We start from the raw sequence: 20073 nt of genomic DNA, 5'->3' as shown, positions 1-20073 counted from the left end.
TACTATCGTTTGTGATTGAATCATTCTGCATCTTCGGTGTTACTTATTGACTTTTCTTACTTCTGCCTTCTGACAAAAGCGCGTTTTCACATAGCATTACGGTACCGGAAACGTCATCTGCTAGTATAGCCACGAGCCTTGACCAAAGTTAATGAGCCGCAGCGACACAACTGAAGTGCTAGGCTGCAACAGGGGTGGCCTTAGGCATGTGCAAACTGTGCGCCTGCACAGTGCCGCCAAATCCCAGGGGCTGCCACGCCAATATATATTGAATATAAAACAGAAAGAGAAAATAACGACACAGCTGACGGCAATGTGGCCGAAAAACATTCTGTTTCTTGTTAATTAGTACGCTGTAATTACAAATGTCGCTAGAGTCGGAGCAGTAAGCTATATGTAGTATTATAATGTTTTGCCGTAATGAGAATATCATTGCCTGCCACTTGGTTTTCAGGTTACGGACACGCGTATATAGAAGCGTGTCATGAGCATGAGGCGGCTATGCAGTGTCCACAATGCTTTCATAAGATACCATATTGACATTGCAGGACGAAGGGGCCACCGATTCTTTCTCTGCCTAGAGCCGCCCCCGGCAGGCTACACTACTGGCTAGGCTGGTGAGACTGACCACTGGGCAGAACTGACCATCAGGAGTAGTAATAGCTCACATATTTTTACGTTTTTTGCTCTAGTTTCATGTAATTTTGTGCTAGTATTGTAACAAACAGTTAGTGCAGACTACAGCTGAAGATCTGAAGTGGACGCGAGAAGTTGGTGAGTTTTTTATTAACATTTTTGTGATTTTGAGTTTGTAAAATTATTGTAGGTCAGGTGGCTTTTTGCATATCGGCTTATTTTACAATATAAACTTTGAAGTAAACTTAGTAAAGTAAGATTTGATTTTTGGAGGATTTGTTTTCCAACTTGAATTACTGAGAAATGAATTCAGTGAGCATTTTCGTGATTTCAGTTCACACAAACAGGGTATTGCGCTGTTCTCTTACAACGTTGAGAATGCGCCTGAGAATATCCAAATGGAATTGACTGAAGTGCAGTCAGATTCTATTCTGAAGGCAAAATACAACGAAGTTGGTGTGCCAGGCTTGTATGCTTACCTGCCACCCTCGTATGTGCAGATCCGTAAGTTGGCATCGAGAGTACTGTCAATGTTCGGAAGCACTTACATTTGTGAGCAGTTGTTTTTGTTAATGAAAGCTACCAAAACCCCACATCGCTCAAGACTTACCGTCGAGCACCTTTCATCCCTCATAAAAGTTGCAGCTGCACAAGATTTCAAGCCTGATATTGACAAACTGGTTACTAACAAGAGATGCCAAGTGTCGGGACAAAAGAAATAAATCTCACACTGTAAGGCTCCTATATAAGCAATGAATTTAATATAATGAATATCAATCATCAAGACACTATATAAAAGCGGTCGGGATTGTCCTTCCGTCCCGTGAGTGCAAAGCGTAGCGGTATTCCGCTTATCACAGACTTACTACTTGCGGCTTGCGGTACGAAGCGATGTGATGTGAGCAGAGTTCTGGTGCTCCTATCATTCCCTTGCTTTTGTGCGCGATGCGCTGGAAAAATAGACAAAATTATGTCTCTGGAAATAATTAATGTTGATGGAGTACAAATGCCTCACCGCGTAGTAAATATCAGGGGAGATGGTGCTTGCTTATTCTCATCTATAGCTTATTTAGTGCATGAAACTCCGTCTTTAGCGGTACAGATTCGGGCTGACATTGTACGACATATTTTAAGTAATTGGTCAAGGTTTCAGCCATTTACAATGATGCCGTCAGGAATCTCTTATACAAATGAGCTTCAGTATCTCACTGAAATGTCAAAGTCTCAAACTTATGGTACCATTTCTGAGCTAATGGCTGCGGGAGAGTTGTTCCCCTATGAGTTTCAAGTATATTATTATGGAGTCCTACACTCCAAGTTTGGACAGGCATTTGAGGGGATAAAAAAACGTAGGTTTTCGGGAGATGTTATGAATGGACACTTTGATGTTCTCATTCCCTACACTTACATGCCTGATGTACACATGGAGCGCACACAAATTGAGGATAAAAGTCAGTCGCCTTAAAAGGCGGGTGAGCCTAGTAATATAATAAGGACCTAGCTAAGAGGTTAAGACTCTAATTCTACACTGTTGTATGGAGACTGCATGGAAATAAATTGCTTTTCTTTAAACTTTAAACTTTAGACTTTATGTGTTACATTTTTTAAAGTTTTCAGTATTGGAAATAATGCAACAGTAACTTAGTATAATAGTATCTGTTACAGTACGGCCCGCTGACGCACGTATGGCAGTCGAAGCGGCCCACCAATGGTAGTGAGTTTGACATGCCTGGTATAGCCCAACCAAATGTAATTATTACACTCAGTTAATTACTTGTAATACAGGTAACACCAAGTCTTTGTTTTCTTTACTTAATAATGTTACACAACCTCCAGACTCTTTACCATCTCACCTTTACTCAACTGCTTTCTGTAATTTTCTTATGTCTTTTTTCAATGAGAAAATCCAAAAGATACATCAGCACCTTGGTCCAGATCCTCTCTGTATTCCTTTTGAACTACACTCGCCTATTCACTCTTTCTCTTCTTTCCAGCTTCCCACTTCCTCTGAAATCTCAGATCTCATCTGCAAATCTAAGTCATCTACTTGTCAGCTGGACCCCCTGCCTACAGTTCTGGTTAAAGCCTGCCTCCCCTCTCTAGTCCCTCTCATTTCTGCCATCATTCACTCTTCTCTCACTACTGGTATTATTCCCTCTTCTTTTAAAACTGCTGCTATAACCCCAATACTAAAAAAACCTGGTGCTGGTCCTACTAATTTCAACAATTTTCGCCCCATTTCTAACTTGCCCTTTATCTCCAAAATTCTTGAAAAAATAGTAGCTATCCAACTTCACACCCACTTATCTCACAATAATCTATATGAAAAGTTCCAGTCTGGTTTTCGCCCTCTTCATAGTACAGAAACGGCACTTGTTAAAATTACCAATGACCTCCTTATGGCTGCTGACTCTGGTCTAATCACTATTCTCATCCTCCTTGATCTGAGTGCGGCCTTTGATACTATTTGTCATACCACTCTCCTTAGCAGATTATATTTGATTGGCATTACTCACACTCCACTTGATTGGTTTAGATCCTACCTCTCAGGCTGCACTCAGTTCATACAGCTTAAAATCTTCACATCCCAACCCACCGCTGTTACTTCTGGTGTGCCCCAGGGCTCTGTCCTGGGGCCTCTTCTTTTTATTATTTACCTTCTTCTCCTTGGCAATATTTTTCACAAATATAACATTAATTTTCACTGTTATGCTGATGACACCCAGCTCTACCTTGCTGGTAAACCCACCTCCTCTTTTCCACCACCCTCGCTTATTGACTGCATCTCTGAAATTAAATCCTGGTTTTCTTCGAATTTTCTTAAATTAAACAGTGACAAAACTGAGGTTCTCCTCATTGGTTTCAAAATCATCATTATCCAAAACCAGTAATCTTTCTCTTATTATTGATAACTCTGTTGTTTCCCCATCATCTCAGGTCAAGACTCTGGGTGTCATCCTCGACAGTACTCTATCTTTCCAATCTCACATTAATAACATCACTCGGTCTGCTTACTTCCACCTACGTAATATTAATCGCATTCGCCCCTCCCTCACTCCTCATACTACTGCCATTCTTGTTCATAGTCTTGTCACTTCTCGGCTGGACTACTGCAATTCACTCCTCTTTGGTCTCCCTAATAAATCTCTTCATAAGCTTCAGTTAGTCCAGAATTCTGCAGCACGTATCATCACTCGAACCCCATCTATTCACCATGTTACTCCGGTCTTGCAGCAGCTTCATTGGCTCCCGATCAAGTTTCGTACTGATTTTAAGATTCTGCTATTAACATTTAAGGCCATTCATAACCTCTCCCCTCCATATCTGTCTGACCTTCTTCATGTTGCCATTCCATCCCGTAACCTTAGATCCTGTTCCTCCACCCATCTGACTGTCCCTCCCGCCCGTCTAACCACCATGGGGATCAGAGCTTTCAGGAATTCATTACCTGCGGAGCTCCGAAATATCAAATCATATTCATCCTTCAAATGTAAACTTAAAACACATCTGTTTAAAATGGCTTTTTCTTTTTCCTTCTGATTATAGTGGTTTTGTTTGGTTTTAATTTTTAGATTTTCTGATGTTTTAAGTTGTTTATAATTGTGTCTTTTATTTATTTATTTATTTATTTATTTATTGTTTGTTTGTTCGGTGTCCTTGAGTTCTCTGAAAGGCGCCTTGTATAAATAAAATGTATTATTATTATTGCTCCACAGAAGACTGATGGAGCTCCACAGCAAACTTCAAATTGCCAGGCACAGAGCTGACCCACTGATATTGTCTTCCAGTCGGACTTGTACCTTGACAGCTTCTTGTGTTTCACGGGTGTACTTGCATTAGCTGAGGTGACTAGGTGTAGTGTCTTGTTCTGGACATTCTGCTATACTACCTGATATGATTTTTTTTTTATACCATCAATATGTGCAGCATATTGGAATGTGAGAAGATGCCTGAGGAATGGAGAAGAAGTGTACTGGTGCCTATATTTAAGAATAAGGGGGATGTGCAGAACTGTAGTCACCGCAGGGGGATAAAATTGATGAGCCACAGCATGAAGTTATGGGAAAGAGTAGTGGAAGCTCTGCTAAGAAGGGAAGTGATGATTAGTGAGCAGTAGTATGGTTTCATGCCAAGAAAGAGTACCACAGATGCGTTGTTTGCTCTGAGGATGTTGATGGAGAAGTATAGAGAAGGCTGGAAGGAGTTGCATTGTGTCTTTGTGGACCTGGAGAAAGCATATGACAGGGTGCCTCGAGAGGAGCTGTGGTATTGTATGAGGAAGTCGGGAGTGGCAGAGAAGTACGTAAGAGTTGTAATGTAATGAATTATTTTTATTTTTATTATTATTACAGGATATGTACGAGGGAAGTGTGACAGTGGTGAGGAGTGACAGATGCATTCAAGGTGGAGGTGGGATTACGTCAGGGATCGGCTCTGAGCCCTTTCTTATTTGCAATGGTGGTGGACAGGTTTGACAGACGAGATTAGACAGGAGTCCCCGTGGACTATGATGTTTGCTGATGACATTGTGATCTGTTGTGATAGTTAGGGAGCAGGTTGAGGAGACCCTGGAGAGGTGGAGATATGCTCTAGAGAGGAGAGTAATGAAGGTCAGTAGGAACAGGACAGAATACATGTGTGTAAATGAGAGGGAGGTCAGTGGAATGGTGAGGATGCAGGGAGTAGAGCTGGTGAAGGTGGAGGAGTTTAAATACTTGGGATCAACAGTACAGAGTAATGGGGATTGTGGAAGAGAGGTGAAGAAGAGAGTGCAGGCAGGGTGGAATGGGTGGAGAAGAGTGTCAGGAGTGATTTGTGACAGACAGGTATTAGCAAGAGTGAAAGGGAAGGTCTACAGGACGGTAGTGAGGCCAGCTATGTTATATGGGTTGGAGACGGTGGCACTGATCAGAAAGCAGGAGACAGAGCTGGAGGTGGCAGAGTTAAAGATGTTAAGATTTACATTGGGTGTGACGAGCATGGATAGGATTAGAAATGAGTACATTAGAGGGTCAGCTCAAGTTGGATGGTTGGGAGACAAAGTCAGAGAGGCGAGATTGCGTTGGTTTGGACATGTGCAGAGAAGAGATGCTGGGTATATTGGGAGAAGGATGTTAAGGATAGAGCTGCCGGAAAAGAGGAAGGCCTAAGAGAAGGTTTATGGATGTGGTAAGAGGGGACATGCAGGTGCTTGGTGTGACAGAGCAAGATGCAGAGGACAGGAAGATATGGAAGAAGATGACCTGCTGTGGCAACCCCTAACGGGAGCAGCCGAAATAAGAAGATGATGATGTGCAGCATAATGGCAAGGAGTGCTTGTCTGTCAACAGCATTAACGCGACAAGAAAATTAAACTCATTCACTTCACTTGTATAACTGGTTTGATTTTAATTGTTCTCATTGCTCTCTGCAGTTTGAAGAGCTAGTGTATAAATGAAAGAACGTGTATGAAAATATGGGTCAAATCGTGTCCCTTACTGATTCAATACTGTAGTTAATGTTCAAATACATGTATATGACAATCCCCCTTTACAAGGAGTGAGTGCTGACTCTTCTGGTGTGTGTGAATGAAGACCATTATCAAGAAACAATACAGAAAATGATCCAGTGCTTTTAATAGACTTTCTTTCCTTAAGTGTAAAGCGTGGTCAAATCAACTGTATTAAATTTACACATTTAGGGGTTGAGTTAAAAAAATTTATGGTGATTAATCATTAGCTTTAATTATATGTTAAATTACAGAAAGGGGGTGAGAATTCCTGCAATAATTTGGGGTCACGGGGGGGGGATTGTGTTAGTTTTGTAAATGTCGTTTTAGATTTACTTTCTGAAACAACTGACAGCTAGTTTTAGACAGAATGCACATCACGTTTTAAGACTATATTTTCTGTTATCTCGCCACTACTCAGTTGCTGCCTTGTCAGCTTAAGTTAATTATAGTGTGTGATTAATTAAAATATTTTTCCAAGTTTTCACAGTCCTTAAAATTCACACATTTTTTGGCATTTAAATAAGCTTAAAAATGGCAGGATAAGAACAGTAACTCTGCAAGTAAGGAAACAACCGAACACCACAGACAATTCACTTGCAGTGTGCACCCATTGAAAATTCACAGTGGTTTAACAAAATTAATTCAGTTCACTTCAAGATTAGTTGTCACAGTCACTTTACACTCCCCACCTAACCTAAAGCTGGTGCTAGTAGATATATTTGTAGGTGATTGAGATTACTGGGTAGCCTATCCACTAACTTCAATGGTTGTGGAAAAACTGAGCTAAAAAAACTAGACCCAGAGTTCAAGGTGTCCGTGGAATTATGGCATTAGAGGTGAAGATGAATGCCCTTTTTGTACTGCGTGCCATTTCCTGTGGAGCATGGTTTTATGTTTTACACTGGCTAAATACCAACTATCATGACCCATACATGTTTACTTCTTTTGTGGGGGAGATTACATTCATATAGCTGTTATGAAACTGAAAGAAACAGTGTTGAGGATCATAAGTGATCTTAAAAAGGTCCACAGTGGATTTAGAAAGTATTTAGACCGCTTCTACATCTTGATATGTTGCAGTTTTATGCTAAAATCATTTGAATTCATTTTTTTCCCCCTTATCACGTCACACAAAACAAAAACAAGATTTTGAGAATTTTCTTTTAAGTGAATTCAAAATATATCGAAATTCCTAATTGACACAAGTATTCTGACCCTTTGCTGTGACACTTAAAATCTGGCTCAGGTGCATCCCATTCTATTGATTGTCTGTTGAGATGTTTCTACCACATATTTGAAGTCCGTTTGTGGTCAATTCAACTGATTGGACCTGATTTATGAAAGGCACACACCTGTCTTTAGAAGATCCCACAGTTGACAGTGTGTATCGGAGTTAAAACCAGGCCATGAGGTCAATGGAATTGCTTGCAAAATTTAGAGGCAGAATTGAGACACGTATCTGGTGAATGCATCAAAAAAATTATGCAACATTGAAGGTTCCCAAGAGGTCAGTGACCACTATAATTCTTAAATGGTAGAAGTTTGGAGCAATCATGATTCTTCCTAAAGCTAGACGTTTGCCTATGGTAAGAGTGGTGACCAAGTACCCAGTGGTCACTCTGGCTGAACTCTCCACTGATCTAGGCTTATGACTGAATAGATAGATAGATACTTTATTAATCCCAAGAGGAAATTCACAAATGAATGGCCAGACAGAACCTTCTCGGTGAAAGACACATGGAAGCCCGCTTGGAGTTTTCAAAAAGACACCTAAAGGACTCTCAGACTGTGAGAAACAAGATTCTTTCGTCTGATGAAACCAAGGTTATTGTCATGTTTAGAGAAAAGTAGGCACCACTCCTCACTGTGTATACCAACGGTTAAGTATTGTGATGGTAGCATCATGCTGTGGGTTAGCTTGTCAGCTACAGGATTTGTGATACTAAGCAGATTTCAGGGAAATCTGAATGGAGCAAAGTGTAAAAATACCCTTACTGAAAACCTGCTCCAGTGTGCTCTGGATCTCAAAACAGGGCTGGAGGTTCATTTTCCAACAGAACAACGACTCTTAAGCATAAAGCAAAGACAATACAGGAGTAGCTTAGGGACAACTCTGGGAATGTACTTAAGTTGCCCAGCAAGAGCCCAGACTTGAACCCCATTGAACATCAATGGAGAGACCTGAAAAAAAGCTGTCCCATCAACGTTCTCAATCCAACCTGACCGAGCTTGAGAGGCTCTGCAGAGAGGAATGACAGAAAATTCCCAAATTTGGGTGTGCAAAGCTTGTCATGTCATACCCAAGAAGACTCGAGGCTGTATTTTCTGCCAAAGGTGCTATAACTTGGTACCAAGTAAAGAGTCCAGATATATGTGTCAGTTTTTTATTTTTTGTAAATTTGCAAACATTTCTTAAGTCCTGTTTTAACAATTTCCAAAAGTTCATCTTGGCTTTGTCTTTCTGTGATATTGAATGTAACTTGATGTGGGGGGGGGGGGGGAAGAAATGATTTTCACTCAAGACTGCAACATAGAAAAATATGATCAAAAATGAAGGGGTCTGAATAATTTTTAAGTCCACTGCACTAACAGAGGGAGCCACATCAGGTAAAAATATACCAGATGATGTGACAGGAGAGGTGCTCAGGCACTTCTGTGATTGCACAAACTCTTTAAACACATTCAACCAGCTACACATTTTATTACTAATTAAGTAACCAGCACCAAACAAGAAGAAAATATGGGGATGTTTGTATTATAAAGGATTTAAAAATGATGTACACTTTGTCAATATTCTTAATTTGAGTTTCAGTATGGGATTGGTGGAATTGCCAATTTGATTTAACAATCCTTCACAATTTAATATGAAGGAGGACAATTCCACTGCTCCTTCAAAACAAAAAAATGTAGTGAAAAGTCCAGCAAAATAGTACCTTTTATTGGCTAACTAAAAAGATTAACCTGAAAATGGGCCTGATTTGCCTCGAAAGCTTGCATATTGTAATCTTTTTAGTTAGCCAATGAAAGGTGTCATTTTACTTGACTTCTCACTACATTCATAATGGCTAACAGGGTACAACACCCTAGTACTAAAAACAAAAAACTGAAATAAAAGTTTACCATCATTGACAGTTTTATTCACTTACAGCACAGGAAGAAAAAAAAATGAAGGTGCTGTTTAAGAGTTTGATGATTTGACCATTCAGAGAACTGTAAACGTTTAAATATTTTTAACTTTTGTCATCTTGCAAAGCTAACAAAATAAGATGAATGAGAGTGACTGCTGGCTAATATCTCTTACAGTGGAACCTCTAGATACGAGTTTAATTCGTTCCAGCACTGAGCTTGTATAGCGAATTTCTCGTATCTAGAACAAACTTCCCCATTGAAAATAATGGAAATTCAGTTAATCCGTTCTGCACCCCAAATATATTAACATAAAAATCAATTTTCCTAACAAATAACACTGATAAATTATATATACTGTAGTCTACCTTTAATAAATAACACTGGTAAATAATATAACTGATTATTAAAAGAATCAAAACAGGTGTCCAAAGTGCAGTAGAGCATTCAATAAATCTTTAAATAAATAATCCTTAAAACAGTTGTGAAGTGGAGGTTTAAAATACACAAGAATAACAATCCTTTAACATGAGGTTAAAACGTCAAAAGGATGCCGTCTTTAAAAAACAGATGACAATCCCCGGTGCTTCTTCTCTGTTAGCGTCTCACCTGCGGGCTCTGCAACAGGCGAGACACTCTTAATGCAGCTGACCTTCTCTACACCGTCCTGCTTCAGCTGTTTGGCTCGCCTGTTCAGCTCACTGTTCAGCTACACGCGAGCCTGCACTCACTCGCCTGCCTGCCTGCGCTCTCTCTCTCTCTCTCTCTCTCTCTCTCTCTCTCTCTCTCTCTCTCTCCTTTTACTTTTTCTCCCCCTTAACCGGCTCGCGCTTCTCTGTATATGCGGGGAGGACATGGCAGCTGCAGCCCATCAGCCACAGGAACAATCATGGATGTGGGCAGTTTCCCACCTGTGCACTTAAGTGAGAAACGCAGACACCGCAGACTGCTACCACGCCCCCTTGCTAAGCCGCGAGCAATACCCACAGCCTGGCTCGTGGCTCGTTACGCGAGCCAATGCTCGTATTTAGATCTGAATTTTTCGCTCATACTTTCCTCGTATTTTGAATTTTTCGTATACAGAGGTGATCGTATCTCGAGGTTCCACTGTATATATATATTTCTCTTCTGGTTCGTCCTGCTTCCACTTCAAAACAGGGCCCACCCACACGCAGCCGACACGGCAATTCTCGATTCCTATTCGTCCTCTTCCATGTCATGCACTGAGCATACTGAGCATAATACATCCAACAAGTACTCGAGGTGCTGCCATAACGGTAAAGTAGCTTTACCACCTTTACGGGAGCCACCTGTGTCTTTACAACAGCTTCTTACACAGCAAACATCAGAAGCTAAAAATTATCGTGAACACATTTGAGAATACAACCCTTCTCTAGAGTTTGCTTCCATGGGTGCACCGATAACTCAACCTCCTGGCCACGGACCATACTGTTTTAAAATACATGGGCAAATTTATCACCAAATCTCTCCACTATACGCTAACACTTCTACCTCTCCAGGATATGGAGAGTTGTATGTTTTTGACACAGCGCAAGCTACTAAAGTACGCTTACAAAATAAAGCTAATTCTGCATGCAGCGAAAATGTACTTCTCCAGCTAGATTCCATGCTCAGAACCATCAACCCCTTTGCTAAATCATACAAACACATGCATGAAATCGTTCAGTCCAATCCAACAGCATCTGTATGAATGGTTTTCAAGGAAACCCCATGGCAGGATTTATGACGATACAATGCCCTGACATGTCACATCGATGTTGCAGCGATTTTCATTGGAGAAGATGGTGAACTGCTTGCCGAAAGGGACATTTGCATCTATCCCATAGGCAACTCCTGTAAACAGATTTCCACACTCAATATGAATTGCAATCCTATGGTTTACCCACTTTTATTTCCTTATGGAGACATTGGCTGGCACAAAGATTTACAACATGTTCCCAATAAAAGAACTGCCAAGTGAATAAGGCTTACTCAATGCCAGTTTTATGCGTACAGATTAGCAATGAGGAATACATTTAGTATTTTGCACTCCAGCGGCAAACTATTCCAACAGTACGTCGTAGATGCGTATGTTAAAACGGAGGGCGTGCGTCTCAACTATCTCAGATTACATCAACAAATCTGCGCTTCGAACTATCAGACGCACTGCAAGCAAACGCTGAAAATAACAACGTTCGTGTAGGCAAAATGATCATATTACCGTCCACATTTCCAGGAAGTTCAAGATACATGCAACAAAACTATCAGGATGCCATGGCCATAATACGTAAATTCGGACAGCCTGATTTATTTATCACTTTCACATGTAATCCTGCTTGGCCGGAAATTCTATATGCACACTGCGTCTTTCAAGAAGTATTTATTTCTTCTTGATTTCTGAATTCCTTTCTCACCGTTTTCCGTTCCTATTCTTACACCGCCATATGCTAGTTATCATATAAACAGTTCATTCTCTAAATGCAGTGGTCCCATAGTTGTGGCATGTTAAAATTCATGGCACATTTCAAACCTGTGGTTTGTCTAAAATGGTAACAGGTGAGCTGTTCCTTGCACTGTATTTCATTCAAAATATAATGTTTGAGTCTGCACCAGGCAGACCACTCTAATCGTACTGTGATGTCTGGTTCAGCTTCTTACTGAGGTAGTGCTGGGGAAGAGCTCAGGGAAAAGCAATTTCTGGCCCATAGAGGTGAGCAACAAGCGTGGGGCTGACATCTCATATCCTATCTTTGTTGACTTCATTTTTATTTCTATTTGGTGTTTTTAGACAGTATATTTGGCAAAGTCCCTTATCTATAATTATCTGTTGATAATTTTCTTTTTGTGAGCCAGTACATTAAATGAACTTTGAGCCAAAATTTTAGGCTGAAGCTGAGCTTTGCAGTTGGTGAACAGTTAAAGCCCTGATATGTAACAGTATAAGAAAAGATCCAATGCATGTTGAACTAGAGCAGCAAGATTCTTTTATCCTTCTATTTTGGGGAGCTGGCCATGTTTTGTTTTATTTTGTTTATCATTGAGTGATATTTTGAAGTTTAGTACAGTCTTTTTAAATTTGGTAAACAATGGTAAAAACAGTAGCATTCTTCATTGACACATCCTAAATGTTAAGAGCAGGGTGCTCACTCATCCCAAACAACTAAAAAGGAAAAGGAGAAGCCAAATGGAGTTAAAGAAGAGTAGCCGATAACCAGGCAAAGGTCAAAATCACAACCATCAAAGCCAAAACTTGAATGTCAATAAATAAAACTACAAGATTCCTAACTGCCTTACTTTCCTGTCTCTAAATGAATAATCTCGCACAAAGTTATTTTTTTTGTATCAGAATTCAATAGGAACCCAAACAATATGAATAATGCATTGCCATCTTTATATGGTCTCTGGAATGTGACAACACACATCGCCATCTCGGTGATCTCTTGACTGCAGTGCCACACTGTTTACAATAACAAAATCACTGTGGCCACATGTGAGGACCACACAGATGTATAATGTGGATTGATTTGATATGTTACATACACAAACACATCTTAAATTGTTTAAACTCATGCCTCTACAGTCGTGTAGGTGCTGTCAAATTTGTATTTACAAACTGTTTTCTTCTGTTTCTGCAGGTCACAAATTTACAGATCATGTGATCCCATTTTATTTTTACATTTAGGCTCCCCTCCTTTAACCGTCACCTTATCATGGTGGAGGGGTTTGCATGTCCCAATGATCCTAGGAGCTCTGTTGTCCGGGGCTTTATGCCCCTGGTAGGGCCACCCAAGGCAAACTGGTCCTAGGTGAGGGATGAGACAAAGAGCGGTTAAACAAACCTCCTATGAAGAAAAACAATTTTGGACTGCGTTTTCCCTTGCCCGGACGCGGGTCACCGGGGCCCCACTCTGGAGCCAGGCCTGGAGGTGGGGCTCGATGGCGAGCGCCTGGTGGCCGGGCCTGCACCCATGGGGCTCGGCCGGGCACAGCCCGAAGAGGCAACGTGGGTCCCCCTTCCCATGGGCTCACCACCTATGGGAGGGGCCAAGGAGGTCGGGTGCAGTGTGAGTTGAGTGGTGGCCGAAGGCGGGGACCTTGGCGGTCCGATCCTTGGCTACAGAAGCTGGCTCTTGGGACGTGGAATGTCACCTCTCTGAAGGGGAAGGAGCCTGAGCTAGTGCGCGAAGTTGAGAGGTTCCGGCTAGATATAGTCGGACTCACCTCGACGCACAGCTTGGACTCTGGAACCAATCTGCTTGAGAGGGGCTGGACTCTGTACCACTCTGGAGTTGCCCCCGGTGAGAGGCGCTGAGCAGGTGTGGGTATACTTATTGCCCCCCAACTTGGAGCCTGTACATTGGGGTTTACCCCGGTGGACGAGAGGGTAGCCTCCCTTCGCCTTTGGGTGGGGGGACGGGTCCTAACTGTTGTTTGTGCGTATGCACCGAACAGCAGTTCGGAGTACCCACCCTTTTTGGAGTCCCTGGACGGGGTGCTAGAGGGCATACCTTCTGGGGACTCCCTCGTTCTGCTGGGAGACTTCAATGCTTACGTGGGCAATGACAGTGAGACCTGGAAGGGCGTGATTGGGAGGAATGGCCCCACTGATCTGAACCCATGCGGTGTTTTGTTATTGGACTTCTGTGCTCGTCACGGATTGTCCATAACGAACACCATGTTCAAGCATAGGGGTGTTCATATGTGCACTTGGCACCAGGACACCCTAGGCCTCAGTTCGATGATCGACTTTGTGCTCGTGTCGTCGGACTTGCGGCCACATGTCTTGGACACTCAGGTGAAGAGAGGGGTGGAGCTGTCACCTGATCACCACCTGGTGGTGAGTTGGCTTCAATGGTGGGGGAGGATGCTGGTCAGGCGTGGTAGGCCCAAACGTGTTGTGAGGGTCTGTTGGGAACGTCTGGCAGAGCCCCCTGTCAGAAGTAGCTTCAACTCCCACCTCCGGCAGAACTTCGACTACATCCCGAGGGAGGTGGGGAACATTGAGTCTGAATGGGCCATGTTCCGTGCCTCTATTGTTGAGGCAGCTGACCGGAGCTGTGGCCGTAAGGTGGTCGGTGCCTGTCGTGGCGGCAATCCCCGAACCCGTTGGTGGACACCGGCGGTGAAGGATGCTGTCAAGCTGAAGAAGGAGTCCTACAGGACCCTTTTGTCCTGTGGGACCCCGGAGGCAGCTGATAGGTACCGGCAGGCCAAGTGGAATGCGGCTTTGGTGGTTGCTGAGGCAAAAACTCGGGTGTGGGAGGAGTTTGGGGAGGCCATGGAGAACGACTTTCGGACGGCTTCGAGGAGATTCTGGTCCACCATCCGGCGTCTCAGGAAGGGGAAGCAGTGCAGTGTCAACACTGTATATGGTGGGGATGGTGCGCTGCTGACCTCAACTCGGGACGTTGTGGGTCGGTGGGGGCAGTACTTCGAAGACCTCCTCAATCCCATTAACATGCCTTCCAATGAGGAAGCAGAGCCTGGGGACTCAGAGGTGGGCTCCCCCATCTCTGGGACTGAGGTCACCGAGGTGGTCAAAAAACTCCTTGGTGGCAGGGCCCCGGGGGTGGATGAGATACGCCCGGAGTTCCTCAAGGCTCTGGATGTTGTAGGACTGTCTTGGCTGACACGCCTCTGCAACATCGCATGGACATCAGGGACAGTGCCTCTGGATTGGCAGACCGGGGTGGTGGTCCCCCTCTTTAAGAAGGGGGATCGGAGGGTGTGTTCCAACTACAGAGGGATCACACTCCTCAGCCTCCCTGGAAAAGTCTATTCAGGGGTCTTGGAGAGGAGGGTCCGTCGGATAGTCGAGCCTCGGATTCAGGAGGAACAGTGTGGTTTTCGTCCTGGTTGTGGAACAATGGACCAGCTCTATACCCTTAGCAGGGTCCTGGAGGGTGCATGGGAGTTTGCCCAACCAGTCTACATGTGTTTTGTGGACTTGGAAAAGGCATTCGACCGTGTCCCTCGGGGAATCCTGTGGGGGGTACTCTGAGAGTATGGGGTACCGGCCCCCCTGATAAGGGCTGTTCAGTCCCTGTACGATCGGTGCCAGAGCTTGGTCCGCATTGCCGGCAGTAAGTCGAACCCGTTTCCAGTGAGAGTTGGACTCCGCCAGGGCTGCCCTTTGTCACCGATTCTGTTCATAACTTTTATGGACAGAAGTTCTAGGCGCAGCCAGGGCGTTGAGGGGGTCCGGTTTGGTGGGCTCAGGATTGAGTCACTGCTTTTTGCAGATGATGTTGTCCTGTTTGCTTCATCAGGCCGTGATCTTCAGCTCTCTCTGGATCGGTTCGCAGCCGAGTGTGAAGCGGCTGGGATGAGAATCAGCACCTCCAAATCCGAGACCATGGTCCTCAGCCGGAAAAGGGTGGAGTGCCCTCTCAGGGTTGGTAGCGAGATCCTGCCCCAAGTGGAGGAGTTCAAGTATCTCGGGGTCTTGTTCACGAGTGAGGGAAGAATGGAGCGTGAGATCGACAGGCGGATCGGTGCGGCATCCGCAGTAATGCGGGCGCTGCATCGGTCTGTCGTGGTGAAAAAGGAGCTGTGCCGCAAGGCGAAGCTCTCAATTTACCAGTCGATCTATGTTCCTACCCTCACCTATGGTCATGAGCTATGGGTAGTGACCGAAAGAACGAGATCGCGAATACAAGCGGCTGAAATGAGTTTCCTCCGCAGGGTGTCTGGGCTTTCCCTTAAAGATAGGGTGAAAAGCTCAGTCATCCGGGAGGGGCTCAGAGTAGAGCCGCTGCTTCTCCGCATCAAGAGGAGTCAGATGAGGTGGCTCGGGCATCTGATCAGGATGCCTCCTGGACGCCTCCCTGGTGAGGTGTTCCGGGCACGTCTAACCGGGAGGAGGCCCCGGGGAAGACCCAGGACACGCTGGAGGGACTATGTCTCTCGACTGGCCTGGGAACGCCTTGGGATTCTCCCGGGAGAGCTAGAAGAAGTGGCCGGGGAGAGGGAAGTCTGGGCATCTCTGCTCAAGCTGCTGCCCCCGCGACCCGACCTCGGATAAGCGGGAGACAATGGATGGATGGATGGATTTAGGCTCTTAATAACGAAATAAACTACAAGGTTAAAGTTCAAGTTTTGACTATAATCACAAAAGGAACTACTAGATTAAAATCAAAATTTCAAGATTAAAGTAGAAATTTGGATTTTAATCCTGAAATAGATTTTTTTTTTCTTAACTGTAATCTTAAATTGTTTTTCTTCTCTGTGGCCCTAATATGCTTCCGTAACTGTGGTATGTAAAATACAAGATTAATAATTTCAGCTAATAGCAGTAAAATTAAATCGAGTTGGTTCTTTATATCCGACGGGATTGGTTCCAGGACCAAAATACCAAAATCCATGGATACCAGATGTCCTTTGTATAAAATGGTGTAGTATTTGCATATAACCCCCACACATTCTACAGTTTAAATCATCTTTAGATTACTTATAGTAGTTGTTATACTGCATTGTTTAACTCTTTCAGGGCTGATGTCGACTTTTGTCAAAAGGAGGAGTTGACGATGGTAATTCACTGTAAACTGTGACAAAACCAACCGTTATGTTTTAGTTGGACTCTCGTTGCTAGAAGGAAAGTTAGATTCATTGGTTTGACCGAGATTTCCTACGCTCGTGTGCGTAACAAGGCGCAAACAACGGCAAAAATGGCACTGACATCTAACGAGAGATCAAAGCGAATGCGTAAAGCAAAATACTCCGTGGACGACGTCCTGCCTATTATCTCTGAACTGAACTATGACTTGTTGAACTCAAATTTTGAAACTAGTGATCGAAAACGAATGTGAGGTTCCAGCTTCAGCTGACTGGTCCCAAGGTAATCGTTGTACTGACAATGTTTGCCAGGGACGACTGCCACTTAACAATGATAAGAGGTAGAAACCAGATTGCAATGCACTGTGACCATGTCCCAGCCATGCAAAGACAGCCTGGCAGCCTTCCACACATTCTTGTCAAACTGGCAGCCACAGCATGCGGCAACAGACGTTTTATGTTGATTTCTGAGGGAAACAATTGCTTTTCAGAAACTGTTTTTTGGAAAAATATTCATCCCTCAAAGAGTTAAGAACTAATGACTTCGGCAAGTGACATGCCATTTTTCAAGAGATCTAAGATTTTTATTAGTTCGCAGAAAACTGGAACTTTATACTCCCTCTTAGCCTTTGAAGCACTGCGTTAACCACTTAATTAGATTTTAGGAGCCATTTTTTTTTCATGGAAACAAAGGATGCACCCAATGTGATGTCAAGAGTCTCGCAGCACCTTACATTCGGGATTGCAGACTGAATGGTTTTTGTTTAAAGAAACACAGGGTAGAGCTTGCCACTGTTCACATGTGTGTCAATAATAACAGTTTTGCTGGTTAAAACTTTAGTTCTTATTTTAGAAAAAGGATGGGGTCAGTTATGGGGCACACTCTGGACCCTCTGGAGGTAGTAGTGAAGGAGAGAATTAAAACAAACCTAACTGCCATTATACCAATCTGAATTCTTGCACCTGTAGACATGTCTTCACTTCTTCAGTATCTTTTTCTCAATATTGAAATATTTTTTTTCTAATCCAAAGGAGAAAGATTCAGGCTGTTAGGTGGATGAGGAGGATCAATTCACCTAGATTTTTGTGGTTGCTTCCTGTGATTTATAACTTGTATGTGTGCCATAGACATTATGGATGTTCTCAGATACAGTCATATGAAAAAGTTTGGGAACCCCTCTCAGCCTACATAATAATTGACTCTACTTTCAACAAAAAAGATAACAGTGGTATGTCTTTCATTTCCTATGAACATCTGAGTACTGGGATGTTTTCCGAACAAAGATTTTTAGTGAAGCAGTATTTAGTTGTATGAAATTAAATCAAATGTGAAAAAGTGTCTGTGCATAAATGTGGGTCCCCTTTGTAATTTTGCTGATTTGAATGCCTGTCACTGCTCAATGCTGATTACGTACAACACCAAATTGGTTGGATTAGCTCATTAAGCCTTGAACTTCATAGACAGGTGTGTCCAATCATGAGATATAAAGGTATTTAAGGTGGTCATTTGTAAGTTGTGCTTCCCTTTGACTCTCCTCTGAAGAGTGACAGCATGGGATCCTCAAAGCAACACTCAAAAGATCTGAAAACAAAGATTGTTCAGTCTCATGGTTTAGGGGAAGGCTACAAAAAGCTATCTCAGAGGTTTAAACTGTCAGTTTCAACTGTAAAGAATGGAATCAGGAAATGGAAGGCCACAGGCACAGTTGCTGTTAAACCCAGCAGGTCTGGCAGGCCAAGAAAAATACAGGAGCGGCATATGAGCAGGATTGTGAGAATGGTTACAGACAACCCACAGATCACCTCCAAAGACCTGCAAGAACATCTTGCTGCAGATGGTGTATCTGTACATCGTTCTACAATTCAGTGCAATTTGCACAACAAACATCTGTATGGCAGGGTGATGAGAAAGAAGCCCTTTCTGCACTCACGCCACAAACAGAGTTGCTTGTTGTATGCAAATGCTCATTTAGACAAGACAGATTCATTTTGGAACAAAGTGCTTTGGACTGATGAGACAAAAATTGAGTTATTTGGTCGTAACAAAAAGCGCTTTGCATGGCGGAAAAAGAACACTGCATTCCAAGAAAAACTCCTGCTACCTACTGTCAAATTTGGTGGAGGTTCCATCATGCTGTGAGGCTGTGTGGCTAGTTCAGGGACTGGGACCCTTGTTAAAGTCGAGGGTCAGATGAATTCAACCCAATATCAACAAATTCTTCAGGATAATGTTCATGCATCAGTCACAAAGTTGAAGTAACGCAGGAGTTGGTTATTCCAACAAGACAATGACCCAAAACACAGTTTGAAATCTACAAAGGCATTCATGCAGAGGGAGATTTACAATGTTCTGGAATGGCCGTCACAGTCCCCTGACTTGAGTATCATCGAAAATCTATGGGACGATTTGAAGCAGGCTGTCCATCAAATTTAACTGAACAGGAGAGATTTTGTATGAAGAATGGTCAAAAATACCTCCATCCAGAATCCAGACACTCATCAAAGGCTATAGGAGGACAGCGTCTAGAGGCTGTTATATTTACAAAAGGAGTCTCAACTAAGTATTGATGTCATACCTCTGTTGGGGTGCCCAAATTTATGCACCTGTCTAATTTAGTTATGATGCATATGGCATATTTTCTGTTAATCTAATAAACTTAATGTCAGTGCTGAAATACTACTGTTTCCATAAGTCATGTCATATATTAAAAGGAAGTTGCTACTTTGAAAGCTCAGCCAATGAGAAACAAAAATCCAAAGAATTAAGAGGGGTTCCCAAACTTTTTCATATGACTGTATGTTTTTATGTTAAACTGACCTTAAATTCTTTCAGACCATTTTAAGACTTTACAGGGACAGAGCTGAGTTAATGGTTTGATCACATGGCATAGGCTCTGAGGCTAAGGATCTGCGCTGGTATCTGGAAGGTTGTTGGTTCAATTCCCATTAGTCCTAGAAGGAATCCTACTATGTTGGGCCCTTGAACAAGGCCCTTAACCTGACAATTGCTCCAGGGATGCTGTACAATGGCTGACCTTGCACTCTGACCTCCAAAGGTTAAGCGAAAAGACAATTTCCCCTTCTGAGATTAACAAAGTATATCAAATCAAATCATAATCAAAATAGTGTTTGCCAAAAGCAACCCTTCTTCATTCCAAAATGCATTGGCTATGACTTCCCCTGCTGAAGGGGCAACCTAAATCACTTTTTTCCCCCAAGAAGTAGGATTATGCCATTTTGGTCTAAAGTGACACTTCTGTGTTTCA

The 20073-nt window shown here is 43.0% G+C and overlaps 1 protein-coding gene across 1 annotated transcript in view; it reads left to right on the top strand.

The window, feature by feature from the left end:
- Positions 1–20073, top strand: part of rb1 (retinoblastoma 1) — a 323190-nt gene that overhangs the window by 19577 nt on the left and 283540 nt on the right. The window lies entirely within an intron of this gene.

Source organism: Erpetoichthys calabaricus, chromosome 4 (assembly GCF_900747795.2).
Source record: "Erpetoichthys calabaricus chromosome 4, fErpCal1.3, whole genome shotgun sequence".
NCBI classification, from domain to species: Eukaryota; Metazoa; Chordata; class Cladistia; order Polypteriformes; family Polypteridae; genus Erpetoichthys; species Erpetoichthys calabaricus.
This window is presented reverse-complemented; position numbering and strand designations above follow the sequence as displayed.